Genomic DNA, 13,827 nt, shown 5'->3' on the forward strand with positions numbered 1-13,827 from the left:
AAGCCTTTTCAATTACTAATGCCTTTTCCTTTCCCTGAAATGTATTAATCAATGTCCCTGAAACATACATTTAAAGGATACAATTCTCATATTTATCTTTACATTTATTTTAACCTTTAAGCCACTTATGATGACGACGATGATGATGATGATGATGATGATGATGACGACGACAATATCGGTATTATTATTCTATGTAAATCTTTATGGTGTTATTCACAAAATGGGCTTGATTCGGAGGTGGATGCTAATGCGTTTTCTACAGAAGCCCCTGCCTCATATGCAGCTGAGAAATATGCTAACCTCAGCCTTCCCCTTGTGCACCGGAGAGAAGAAGCGCTGACACGCCCACTTCCCCAGACCATGGACAGCGCAACTGTGGTGGTGCTTCTGAACAGTTCCCCATCCGTGCACCATTGGTACTTGCAACATTGTATGATCTGCTCGGTGGCTTAAGCTCAAGTAAGCAAGAACACGGTACCTGAGGCTCACTGACCTGCAGTTGGGGACATAGGGTGAGATGTACTTGAAAAGTAATAAAATAGAGAGTGGTAAACCACCAACCAATCAGCTCCTACCTGTCCTTTTTCAAACACAGCTTATGAGGGTATAGGTCATTGGGTTGACCAACATAAGGTCAACATGCATTGAGTCGACCTCTGAAGGTCGACATGGCTTAGGTTAACAGCTGAAATAGGTTGACATGCTTAATGTCAACATGGATAGAAGATTGACACAAGCATTAGGTCGTCCATGGCTAGGTTCAAAAAGTTGACATGGGTTTTTCACTTTTTTGTCCCAAATATCGACATGGACACTGTATCGGTGCTAGTGGATGGTAGGGCATGAAATATCACCTGATGAAACATGTTGGCTCAAAAAGAAAAAGAAGAAAGGAACCCCATGACGACCTTTTTGACTGCCGACCTAGCCATTGTTGACCTAATGCTTGTGTGGCCCTTCCATCTATGTTAACCTTAAGTATGTCTACCTATTTCAAGTGTTGGCCTAAGCCATGCACGTCAACCTTAAGTATGTCGACCTCGCGACCGTATACTGCCTGTGACATGGCAGTTAAGAGTTAATTCAATGGTGGTTTATCACTCTCCAATTTATCACTTTTCAAGCTAAGTACATCTGGCCCATAGCCACCTTCACTGACTTGCCCATGGTGCTCCTATAACACAAAAATGAGATGTTTGCGAATCTTCAGGCCACTTCCCAGTCACCACCTAGAACACCAGGTTCATACACTGAAAGCTGTATTAGAATCAACTTCGGACGCAACAGTGGTGTCCCGGGAACATGTGCGCCTTAGGACAGTTCTGTTTTTTGTGCATATGTAGTAGCATGTGCTAACATGTTATCAATCTGATCAACTGAATCAGAGAATGGGACAACATGGCAATACATGTATTTAATACTTTCAGGGGCCCCCTAGGACATTTCTATACTACAGACATACAGTATATAGCAAGGGTGTAACTACCATAGGTGCCAGGGGTGCAGTTGCTTACGGGGCCCAGAGCTGCATGGGGCCCATCTTTACTGTCTAAGTAATATGTTTTACATACATTTGTCACCATCAGCGCTAAATAGGGGGCCTTACAAACCTTTGCTATGGGGCCTACAAATATCTAGTTACGCCACAGCGCTTGTTTTATACAGGAACCCAGGCCTGCAGCAATGCTTACCTTGGAGGTGGGCAAATTCATCATCATTCTTAATACCAGATGTACTAAGCAGCAGCATCTCAACAGGTATGACCTCGAAATTTGACATGGTGTCATATTAAATGCAAAACACACCTCACTTTGCGATGCTTTAATTTTTATACCACCCAACTGTCCTGATTTTTGCGGTACAGTCCCATGGATAGCAGTGTCCCAGGGTGAGGAGGGGGCCATTGGAAGTCCCCCTGTCACTGTGGGTAATAGATGCTATGCACATATTCACAGGAGACATAGGGGCTGGGGCATGGCCAGCAACTCACAGAGTACTGGTCATATACCCACATTGATGGCATATGGGAGGCATGGCAAATGGGAAGCCATACCCCCATTCAGGAGCACAAGGCATCGACCTGAGTAGAAGTCATAATTGGACCCAAGGAAATGTTGGGAGGGATAAAATTTTGTGATCAAACTTGTTGTGAACTGATGGCATGAAAAAAGTTTCCGTTTAGTAAATCTTGCCCTAAAAGCTAGCGATAGAATGATACTGTTGTATAGGCATCTATTATTGTATAAAGATATATTTAGTAGTGCAAATCATCTATTCACTCTGCTCTGTTCCATCTCATGCTGCTGTGCCAGCTGCTCAGGGACGGCTGATTTCTAGTGAACATGGGTCTCTGTGAAAGAACAGTTCAAGTTGTTTCTATGACATTCATTTCTGATATTCAAGCAACCTTGGATTGTTATTTGGCTGCTATTAAAGGCATCCATAGTTATGTACCTTCTGCAATAACCTACAATGTACAAGAACATACGTTATGAGAAATGATTCATTGAGAATCTACATCACAGAACTGTCGTAGTTTTTCTGATTGAGGAATTTTAGTTAGCCCACAAAGGGATGTTGCTCAATGATCCACGATTAAACTTCTATTTATACATCTGTAACATGCCTTTTAAATACAATACTGAATGACGGCTTTGCAAAACCTTGAAGAATCTCAGAGATTGCATTTTAGGAGTAATCAACATGTTCCATTGAGTAACTTGATTCATACAAAATATTGCCATAGATTGTAATTTGTATGTAGTTTTATAGTCATACTCCCCAGTGGTGTAACTATTAAATATGCCCCCCCCCCCTGCCGCTAATTTTGGCAGCACCCTCCTCTCCTCCCTCCCCCCCTTCCCCTTTACCCCTTACCCCTCCGCATAATGCCGCCACCGGTACCTGACGCATCAGCGCATCAGTCTGTGGTCTTTCCATTTCACTTTCTATTACTACATTTGCCGCCTTCTGCTCCAGACATTCCCCACTCTTTTTGCTCCTTCCATACTGCCAGGAGTCTTTTAACTTATTTTATACTCTCCTCCGATATCTTGCCTTCTAGATGACATTCCATCTCGCCTCATTTGCTCCCTTTCCCCCACTGCCTTTTCCCCCTTTGATCACCTCTTCATGTTCTGGATTTCCATAGGCTATACTGAACTCACGGTCTTTCCTCTCCTGACATCTTTATCTCTATCGACAACACCACAATCTCTTCCGTTCCAAACTCCTCTGTTTGGGTGTCATCATTTTAACTCTTCCCTATCCTTTGTCCCCCATATTCAATCTCTTGTCTATTCTGTCAATTTGACCTCTGCAATATCCCTCACATCAGATGCTTCCTCTCCTAGGATGCCACCAAATTATTGCTCACTCACTGAAAATGTGTTATTTCAACTACTGAAACCTTCTTCTTGTTGGCATCCCCCGCTCCCATCTTGCACCTCTCAAATCTGCTCTTAACACTGTAACTAAACTAATCTTCCTGATCTGCCACTCCATATTTGCCTCTCCTCTCTGTCAAGCCCTTCACTTGCTCCACTTACCCTATAGAATCCACTTGAAAATCTTAACCTTCACATATAAGTCCCTCTCCATCGCCACTGCACCCTACAGCTCCATCCTCATCACCATGCATTCTTTCTCCTACCCTCTCCGATTAGTCAGTGACCATTACCAGTAACAATAACCATCAGGGATGTGCTGTCCGGTTTCCAATTTAAAGGTAAGCCCCACCAATCATCAGAAGGCAAGTAGTTAATTACAGAATGAAAGATAGGTGAAGTGCTGTACTTAGTAATAGTTCTAAGGGGTGGCTAGATGGGTCAACGGGGTCAAAAGTCATTAGGTCGACCACTATTGGTCGAAAGTGAAAAGGTCAACATGCCGTAGGTCAACAATGAATAAAAGGTCAAGACATGCAAAAGGTCAGCGTGGAAATTGTGGACACATGCAAAATGTTATTGTGGGAATGGTCTACATGAGTTTTTCACATATTTTGTGTCTAGGTCGACATCATGGACCCCCAGTTAGTTTAATACATACCCTTGCATGGAGCCTCGCTTAACTTGGCATGCTTTCCAATTCCCCATTGCAGTCCATGTGGATCGTAAAGTATGAACATCTGAGTGAAAAAAATCAAGAACAACTCATGTGGATCTTTTTTAAGTGCCGACTATTGTCATTTCAACCTATTGCTTGTGTTGACCCCTTGTCGAGCTGGTGCATATAGATATTTTGACCATGTTGATCAATTATGGTTGACCTACTGACTCTGACCCTAATTACTCTTGAACTAGAAAACGGATACCAGCTAGGCAACGAGGAATGTGGACCAGACCCAGCATCCTTGTTGCCTAGCAGCAGGAGGAGCCCATTGGCCTCTATGCATAGCACCACATCCCGGTTAGATGGCAATGGCTCGAACTCACGCCAAGACTCAGCAGCCACTGCTCTACTAGAGGAGAGAGCAGCTCATAGCATACCAACCCACCCCTTAACATTGTACCCACCTAGTTTGCCTCACCCTCTTGCATACTTCGTCTCTTGCACTCCTCCTAATAGATCCCCTTACACTGTCTCATCCCTTGTGTCATCCATTTGTGTTGCCACCTTCCCTTTAGACTAAAAGCTCCAATGATCAGGCTCCTGTTCTCACTACCGACTTCTCTTGCACACCAGCTATACTCTACACCTCCATGAGTGCACATTTAACTTCATTGTTATTTTGGCACCTTTTAGGTGGCAATAAAAATCACTGAGAGTTGTAGAGTTGTTTGTTTTCAGCATTGTACTGTTTAGTGTATTGTACTGTTCTACCATGTACTGTCTTATTATTCACCCTCTGGGCCAGATGTATCAAGCTACATAAAGTGATAAAATGGAAAGTGATAAGCAACCAGCCAATCAGCTTCTATCTGTCATGTTAGAGGCTGGGTTTGACAAATGACAGGCAGGAGCTGATTGGCTGCCTGTTTATCACTCTCCATTTTATCACTTTTTGAAGCTTGATACATCTGGCCCAAACATTTAGACATTATGTCTGCCAGATAAATTATTTTTGGAAATGTTGCCACCAATTAAATCAGACCTGGCAGCTCGGGTGCCAGATGAAGTCCCGACAGTCGGGATTCTGACAGTCAGTATACTGACATGGTAATCCTGGCTGTAAAGTGCACGATAGTCGGGATCCTGACTGACAGGGGCTATTCTCCATCCTGGGGGTCCACAACCTCCGTAGAGCGAGAGAAGAACCTGTGGCGATCCTAGCGTGTCACTGAGTCTGCAGCTTGGTGAGTGCAGCAAGCCCATAAAGGACTTCTCTACACTCACCCCCCTGTCTGAGTACTGGCAGTCAGGATTCCGATGTTGAAATAATGACCGCCGGAAGCTGCGGTCAGAGCGGCATACCACACCCAGCAGCTCTCCCCCTGTTTAGTTTTATTTATTTACAGTTTCTTATATACAGCATATTCCGTTGCACTTTACAATTGGAAACAACAGTGATTAAACAAACTAGGCAGAAGCAAACTGACATATAGGTTAGGAGGGCCCTGCTCGCAAGCTTATAATCTATAGGGATAATGGGAGGGATACATAAGGATAGAATTCCATAGCAAGGCTGTCCCACCAGATTATAAAACAGTCCTGATGCGATGCAATTAAATATGAATGCTACTGGAGGTTATGTGCGTGTTCCTGAATATGCTAAGCTTGCCTGAGGAGGTGAGTTTTCAGGGAACGCTTGAAAGTTTGGAGGCTAGAAAGTTTAGTTGCATTCTCACTGATTTTAACATTGGAATAATTAAACATGGACCAGTCTTAGGGCAGTATTCAATGAGACTGATTCACCATGTTCTACGGCGAATGTGTGCTGTTTTCATGCTCTAAGGTGAATCTTTTTACTGAAAAAGTGATTCACCCGATTCAACGTGCAATATTCGCCGACGGCAAACAGTGAATGACGGACAATTCACCGTCTGATAGTCTCCGCAATTCGCTGTGAGTGTCTTCAATGATCAGATGGCGAATTGCTTTCTAAGTGATTTTCGCCGTGTGGCACCGTGTAGCAATCGCCATCTTTTTATGGTGAAGTGGAATGTGAACTTTTAAAATAAAGGTTTTTTTTTTTTTAAATTTGGTGTAAAAAAATCAGGAATTTTATTCTGTGAAGGGGCATGCTATTTCTATTGCACATAACAGCCAGCAGGGGGCCGAGAGCCGCTCATTAGATATTCATATATTCACTGCTCCCGATCATTACATATGCACGATCAGGAGCAGTGCAAGCGGCTCCCTACCTGCATCCCCTGCTAGCTCTCCTGGGGAAGCGAGCCCTGCGGCATTGAATACTGTGACAGCGAGGGCTGGCTGCGACGGCTCCAGCCCTCCAGAACACAGTGACTGTGCAGCGAATCCTAAATAGGATTCACTGCACATGCCGAGTATTCACATTGAATACTGCCCTTAGTCAGATCTGCGTTCTATATGATAAAAGTACATTGAATGTATTTAGGTAATTATAGTAACCTAAACAGTGTAGCAGAGCACATGCATTGTACATGCTAATTCAATCACTAGAAGTTTGTGAAAGGTGATAATCATGAACCCAAGATGTTAGGAGAGTCTCTCCTAAACCTCAATTACTCCAACGTTAGTATAATACATGCATCTATAATATATTTAGGCAAAACCCCTTTCCATTTTCTTTGGTTTCTATACAAACCCAATCATTATGAGTTATGTGGGATTGGCTGTAAAAGGCGGTGGAATGCGTCAGTGTGGGAGAGAGTTCTGCCCAGGGTGGTTCTGAAATACAGCAGAGACACCCAATCTGCCCATATGTTGCGAAACGCTGATCTGTATGGAGATCTAAACAGTAAAGAAAATAAAGGTACATTGCACAGTGCGTTATTAAGTTTTACGCCATTTTTGTCATTGAAAAGCTCATGTAACCATCTACACAGTGTCATAGCAGTGTTATTTACTACCCATCACATCAATAAATAAACTATATAACAACTCGCTAAGAATCAGTTACGTAATGATACTAAAAGAGATGTAATTTGCTGTAGCCTGGCAATTAATACTGTTAAATGACCTGACATAATTGATATACTTTCCTCAACATTACTTCATTTAAATAGAAACCCCTTATTAAAACTTGGACTTCCTCCGGGGTAAAAGGTAGACGATGCAAGAGGAAACACTAATTATGTAATGACTTGTATAAAGTATCACTTAGACTGCTCAAAGGGAATTGTAGAATATATTTATAAATTGATATACAGCGCCATTGTATCATGTCAACAAATCATCAAAGTGCAGAGTCTTAAAACCATATAAACAATGTACAAAACAGAGATACCTATTAAAAATAAAATCACTTGGTAAAGACTGGCAACGACAGCAATTTAAATATAACAAGTGATACTGAATCGTTCATTCCAGACACAGCTGTGACAGATTTATTTCTATCTTTTCCTCTGGGATCATTGCGAGTCTCTTCAATAGCTGTACTCTGCACATCTCCCGACTGACACTTTTCATAAGAGAATCAGGCTGAAAGTGAATAAAACTTTATCCTTATCCGGCATTTATTTCTACGATGCCGTCTCAATCACAAATCTCTGCTTAGGCGTCTGGTTGTGTTTGTTTTACACAAATTGTATAGACTGGACGTAAACTACAGATCGGTCTATGGCACAATCCATGGGGCAAATCTACAAAGTTTTATGTCAGATGCCACATTTACAGTAGTTTCCAATATATTCCACCTGTAAAGGGCTATTGGGAATGTTCAGATCTGTTCAAGGCATTGAATGAATCCACATTTCATTTCCCCACTTTTTATGTTATGGAACTGTGCTAGTACTTCCCCAGAGACTATGGGGTCCATTTATCATTGATCGCATATACAATGCGATCTGGGTAGAATATTACCGCCCAGGATCACATTGTAAAATGCGATCCTAACCTAACGGCGGGTTGTATCATTCCGCACTCGCAGGGACAGGGCTCCGAAAGAAGCCCGTCCCTGTGATGTTCTGAGCCAGAGGCCGGGGGGTCTGCGCATTCGCGTTTAACGCTGACCCCCTGACTGCACTGCCCCGGCAGCATTGTGGTGTGTAGCCCATAGGCTACGATGGACTGCCGCCATCTCAAAATGTTGATACATCGGCCAGCTTCGCATTCCCCATAGAAACCTATGTGGGAGGTGGCCAGCGGCAGTCCAGGAGGGATCGTAGCAGGGATCGGAGATCCCTACTGCAGTCCCTCCTAATACATTCGGGGAATACTTAATATTTGCGGTTAACCCTTGAAAACGGGTGTTTTCGGGGATTTAGCCACAAATATTGATTGATAAATGCAGCCCTAAAGATCTTAAACTAAACCAATTCATAAAAAAAGGAAAATATTCCAAGTTTGGGGCACTAATTTCAACTCCTCTAATCTACTAAAAAGATTAGCAAAGACATCACTTCCAGAATCAGTAGTCATGCATTGTATAAATACTACAGGACAATGGTGCAGCACATATCCAGGGCCTTATTCATGTTTATAAGTACAGTTAAAAAAAGCAAGCAACTGGGCAAAGCCATGCTGCACTGCAGGTGGGGCAGATGAAACATGTGCAGAGAGTAAACATAAGCTGGATACATAATTAGAGCATAGATTCACAAACTCTCCATGAACGATATTGGTAAACAATATCATTCAGTGATGTCCTGGGACCCGCTGAACATGCAGGTCTTTTGAATATATAGCATGCACCTGTATATAGATGCCCCTCAGCATCAAAGCTCTGAGTATGTCTGTAGTTGGGCAGCGTGGATGCAGGAAATGAGAAACATTGCTGTTATATATGGGCTCACACTCGCAACTCCACACACGCTCCCAAAATGGTTGCAATACACCTGCGTTTTTGCCGCCATTCTCAGTTAATGTCAATAAATGCTACATGACTGTCAATCACTTTGCAAAAATCCTAAATCCTCTCTGCAATTACCATTGCGACCATCACAGCACATGTACAGTGTGGTGATCAGACCACCAGTAATCAGGACGAACTCACACAATCTGATCATTTTATAGAATAATGGAACTTTAATTTAAGATGGTATAAGTTCAATATAAGATGAGATATTGGTCTAACCAGGTTAAAGTGCTAAGTGGGCTATATGATCCACTGCAACAACAATGTAGGTTTAGGGTATTGTGTATGCAGCCTTGGTAGTGAGCATAGTAACAAAGGTTAAAAAAAAACGAAGTCCATTGATTTCAACCTATCTAACTTGTAACTACTGACGTGAGTAAGTCATATCTATAGGATTCCCTTAGTGGCCAAAAATGATTAAAATTTATTAACAGTAGTTGCTGTTATCACCCCCACCGGCAATGAGTTCCAGAATTTTACTGCTGTAATGGTGAAGAATCCTCTTCTTAATTCAGTACAGAATTTCGGTACTTGTGTATTATTACGGCACCCACTATGCCAAATGCGTAGAGGGCTATTCTGCTTAGGGAAATCGCATCGCATGACATTTTAGTTGCATGCGATGCGATGCGATTTTTTTTAAAGTTAATTTATTCACTGCTCATTTCCCCAGCCCATCTCATCGCATGGCATCGCACCTCCCGAAAAATCGCATGCGATTTTATGGGGTGCCATGCCATGCCAGACACTTGGATGGCATGCAATTATGTTTGAAATGACCGTCGCGAGCGCAGCGCGCCCTGCTTGAGGCGACGGAACACGTCCGTCCAACCTTTTCATTCCCCCACTATCCACGTCGGTGTGGAGTTGGTTTTATATAGTGTGGCGAGCGCAGCGAGCCACCGAGCCCGAAGCGTGGCGAGCATAGCGAGCCCTGCGAGGGGACGCGCAATCCATGTAAAGAAATCCGCGTGCGCTCGCCACACTATATAAAATCAACTCCACACCGACGTGGATAGTGGGTAAATGAAAAGGTCGGACAGACGCATTCCACCGCCGCTCGCCACACTTCGGATTGGCGTGGATAGTGGGTGGATCATTCAAACATAATTGCATGCCATCCAAGTGTCTGGCATGGCCTGAGATGGCCTGGAGACATGAACAGTGAATCAATTAATTTAAAAAAAAAATCGCATCGCATGCAATTTTTCGAGAGGTGTGATGCCATGCGATGAGATGGCCTGGGGACATGAGCAGTGAATAAATTAAGTTGAAAAAAATGCGATGTAATGCGATTTCCCTACGGTGCCGTACGTACTGTACGTAGGAATTTATTTTCCTCGAGCCTCAGTACATGCCCGTGTGTCCTAAGTATAAGCCTGTTAATGAACAAATCATCTTCCAGTTCCATATGATTCCTAATCCTGTATTTGAACATACTAATCATATCACCTCTCAACCTCCGTTTCTCTAATGAGAACATATTCAGCCTGGTAAACCTATCTTTGTATTCTAGTGATTCAATACCTTTTACTAGTTTAGTTGCCCTTCTCTGTACCTGCTTCAATTCATTTATGTCCTTTTTAAGGTGCGGTGTCCAGAAATGAACACAGTATTCCAAGTGTGGTCTCACCAATGCCTTGTAAAAAGGCACTATTGGAATCCCTTGAATGCATTCTCCTTTATTGCATGCCCGTGTCCGGTTTGCTTTTGCTGCTGCACTCAAGCAGTGTGCACTATTACCCAATTTATGACCTATGATGACCCCCAAGTCCTTCTCTGCAGCAGAATTTCCTATAATAACTCCATTTAGCCTATAAGTAGCTTGTTCATTTAATTACTTTACATTTATCAGTAAAACCGCTTTTTCCACCTTTCCATTTTAATTAAGTTGCTTTTAATTGTAAAAACCATCAGGCAGGTGTCCGGAGGCGAGCTCAGGGAGGACAGAAACCTCCCGTGGAGCAGAAGGGAAAATCATCTCCTGAGTTAATTTACTTACTCAATTTCATGTTGTCCGCAAATATTGCAATCTTAATAAAGATACCTTGATATACGTTTTATCGTATTGCACACGGTGAGTGAGGTATGCCATCTTGAACCATATCCTCACTTCCCCGGCTTAAAACTTTGGAAGAGTAAACCCACACATTGGTCCTTATTCAGATTTGATTGCAGTACAAATTTGTTTGGAAAATGGGCAAAACCATGTTCACTGCAGGTGGGGCAGATGTAACATGTGCAGAGAGAGGTAAATTTGGGTGGGGTGTGTTGAAACTGAAATCTAAATTGCAGTGTAAAAATAATGCAGCCAGTATTTACCCTGCACAGAAACAAAATAACACACAAATCTAAATCTCTCTGCACGTTACATCTGCCCCACCTGCACTGCACATGGTTTTGCTCATTTTCCAAACAAATTTGTACTAAGATCAGATCTGAATAAAGGCCATTGTTTGTTCTCTTTATCCTTCAGTTGCACAAACCGCAGCACATCCTAAAAAAAGAGGACTTCACTGCATCACGATCCAAGAAGATCACTGCACCACCTGGAGGAAAAGAAACCGCTACGTGCTTGAAAATCTCCACCTCAGAGTGAGTTGGGTATGCTGGCCCTATCTTCACCTTGATCACATTTCTTACAGAGAAACTTTACACTAATCGCATACGGGTGTGGATCATTTGGCCTACAACAACTAGGTCGACAATCATTGGGTCGACATGCAGCAAGGTCAATATGGGTCTAGGTCGACATGAGACAAGGGGTCTAGGTCAACATAAGCATTAGGTCGACATGTCGAGAGTCCCTCACATACTATCTCACCTTTTTTTGTATGGACACATATTGAGAATACATCTCCATCTGGACGTCATCCCGCACGGAACATCCATTTATTGAAAAATAGAAATCTGACAAAAAATAAAACCACAAAGCTGTTAAATATAACTTTATTATTCTTTATTGTTTTGTTTTTTTTCAATGCGCCACTTGAATAGTTTTTTCCACCTCCCTCCTTCAAATTAATATTCTAGGGTGCCAGTGACACCCAGGACGATTGCCTTCTGAGGCTGCATTGCGCTATTGGTATACTGTTGTTCACTATTCTCCATTTCCAGGGGGGTAAGATTAGTATACATATCTACCATGTGAGTGATCATGCACAATTGGATTCAGCTGTCGGTCTTCTGTTCGCCGGCATTCCTAGATCTAGAATGTCGATACCATCCCAACAGAGTACTATACACACCAGTGGATATAATTTAGGCAATAACCACTGAATTGTCTTATCCAAGCTTTGTGGTCTATTTAGCAGTGGTGGCTGTTCAGCGTACTCACTGTTACACAGGACTCGTAGATAGAGCAGAGTCTGTATCTGAGCAGGGATGCTGACACTTTGCCAGCAGTTGACTGTCCTGTTTGTCTGGATAACGGTGCAGGGCTCTGGAACTACAGTCCTCGTGGGTAACTGTGCAGGACTCTCTGAGCTAAGTTAACATCCATCCATGTTCATGTTGCTCTCACAAGATGGCATTACTCATGTGCAGATGCTCCACATTGGTAAGGGAATGAGGTATCTCTTGTGGGGCCATTTTGTTGGAGTTTGTGAAATAGCACACTTGACTACAACATAAGGGTTGTTAGGTGAACTGTGTAGAAGGGTGGCAATTTGGTTAAATAGGCTAATGCTGGGCATACATTGTAAAATAAAATGTCTGTTAAACTAACTGATATTTTATCTTACAACCTGAAACCAGCAAACAGCGCTTGGGATAGTCTGAATAATAACCAAATATAAATGTGGTGAAAAAATACAATTACATTTATTACATTACACAAACAATTTAGAGAATTCTCTATAAATGAGAAAATGGGGAATGCGCAATGGATAAAAAAATCTTGGGGTGTTAAAAAAAAGTCAATGCATGCATGTGTGCTCCAAGTGAGAATAACAGGCAGTTCATGAGAGCCAAGATATTGGGTATAGTTACCACCGGTGATGGTCAGATGTCAAGACCTCATATATTGACCAATTGGGCGATTCCGGTCTATTTCCCAGCGTGTGGATCCAGATCGGTTGAGCAGGAATGGCAGGTGGGGTGGTGGGTATACCACTGCCAAATGTCACTGCAGAAGGAGGTACAAATCTGCGGAGGCACAAGTTGAAGAAGTCTGGTCCTCAATAAAGTTCACCGAAATGGGAGCTGGAGCTGAGACACAAAGTGCTGAAGGCATTTACACAACAGAATGCATTGGGACTGATCTTACAGTCCCAATGCATTATAGACATTCACCACGATTTGGGCAAGGTAACTATTCCCAGTTCTTGTCCACATGGTTAGTAAATCAAGAAAATGTTTGGAGAACATGTTAAAAACCCAACTAAAATGTGTCAGCTAATTGTGTGTCAACCACTAATTGTGCATCGACCTTTTGAACCTGCTGACCTTATCTATCTGTCTACATTATGCATGTCACCCATAGGGGTTTTACCTATTGACTGTCTAACTAGACAGTTAAGACCTATCATCCAGATATCCTGCCTGCTCTCTCTCCCAAGGAGCACACAGTGCAGCCAAAACGTAATTCAGGGGCTACTTTTTCGGCTACGAGCAGAGGAAAAGTAATTCAGTGATGAGTAACCATCAAATGAGTGTAAGCTCGCAGCATAGCGAGGGGATTTGGGCGGCGGGGGTTTGTGCGTTCGGCAGGGTGGTGTTAACCTGCAGCTTTGCAACAAGGTCTGAATTACACCCCCCCCCCCTTCTCTATAATGTTCCCACTAGCTTCAGTGAAGGATAATTTTAATATCTGTATTGTATTTTTTGTGATTAAACATAAAGTGCTGCAACCTAGCTAATGACATGTATCAAGACACATAATTATT

General features: G+C 42.7%; 1 long non-coding RNA gene across 1 annotated transcript; it reads right to left on the reverse strand.

Annotated features, from left to right (window-relative positions):
* Window positions 1-4,051: 4,051 nt before the first annotated feature.
* On the reverse strand, window positions 4,052-13,052 carry LOC146059173 (uncharacterized). Its single transcript, XR_014470167.1, has 3 exons — window positions 12,932-13,052; window positions 11,766-11,851; window positions 4,052-4,129 (listed from the first exon to the last, which is right to left on the reverse strand). It is a non-coding gene; the product is annotated as an uncharacterized LOC146059173 (long non-coding RNA).
* Between the last annotated feature and the right edge of the window lie 775 nt (window positions 13,053-13,827).

The sequence above is a fragment of the Crinia signifera genome, chromosome 2 (genome assembly GCF_055691185.1).
Source record: "Crinia signifera chromosome 2, ASM5569118v1, whole genome shotgun sequence".
Classification (NCBI taxonomy): domain Eukaryota; kingdom Metazoa; phylum Chordata; class Amphibia; order Anura; family Myobatrachidae; genus Crinia; species Crinia signifera.